Below are 1,110 nucleotides of genomic sequence, written 5' to 3' on the forward strand. Positions count from 1 at the left end.
GGGCTGGATTCGAACCCGCCACCTTAGGTATATGTGGCTGGCGCCTTAGCCACTTGAGCCACAGGCACTGAGCCTCTATTTTTTTCTTTTTTTTTTCTTTTTTTAGTAGCAGTTGGGGGTTTCACTGTTGTTCAGACTAGTCTTGAACTCCTAAGCAATCCACCGGCCTTGGCCTCCCAGAATGCTAGGATTACTGGCCTGAGCCACTGGGTCCGGCCCAGATTCCAGGGTACTGGTGGCAACAGCATGGAACTTCTAGAGAAGGACAGTGGGAATTCATAGAACAAAGTAAAGCCCAAGAGAAGCAGAATGCGGGATGGGGGCAGGTGGGAGACTCCAGCCCCTAGAAAACTCTACCAGCAACTAAGGAAGATCACAAGAAGGAAGTGTTCTTCAAAAATGTCTCAAAATTGGCGGTGCCCATAGCTCAGTGAGTAGGGTACCAGCCACATACACCCAGACTGGCGGGTTAGAACCCAGCCCAGGCCAGCTAAACAACAACGACAACTGTGACAAAAAATAGCCAGGCATTGTGGTAGGCGCCTGTAATCTCAGCTACTTGGCAAGAGATCACTTAAGCCCGAGAGTTTGAGGTTGCTGTGAGCTGTGACACCACAGCACTCTACCCAGGGCGACATACTGAGACTGTCTCAAAAAAAAAAACCTCTCAAATATGTTCAAAGCCTGACCACATGGACCACATGTCCTGAGCCCCAGGCTGAAAGGAGATAGGTCAATAGTTAATACTCCTTATATTGGTAGTAAAGTATATACTTCTGTAGAGCAATGGTTCTCAAAATAGAGTCCCTTAATCATCAGCAACAGCATCTGAGAAGTGGCTAGGAAAGCACATTCTTAGATTTCACCCTGTACCTACAGAATCAGAAACTCTGGGGTGGGGCCCAGTAATCGTCCCTAAGTGATTCTGCTGTGTGTTAAAGTCTGAAGAATATTGTTCTAGAGTAAAATTTATAGATGAACATTTTTTTAAGCAGAAAAAGCAGCAAAGAATTTTTTCTGTGTGTGTGTGTGGTTTTTGGCCAGGGCTGGGTCTGAACCTACCACCTCTGGCATATGGGGCCAGTGCCCTACTCTTTTAAGCCACAGGGG

Source organism: Otolemur garnettii, unplaced genomic scaffold, assembly GCF_000181295.1.
Source record: "Otolemur garnettii isolate 467f Iridium unplaced genomic scaffold, OtoGar3 scaffold00058, whole genome shotgun sequence".
NCBI lineage: Eukaryota > Metazoa > Chordata > Mammalia > Primates > Galagidae > Otolemur > Otolemur garnettii.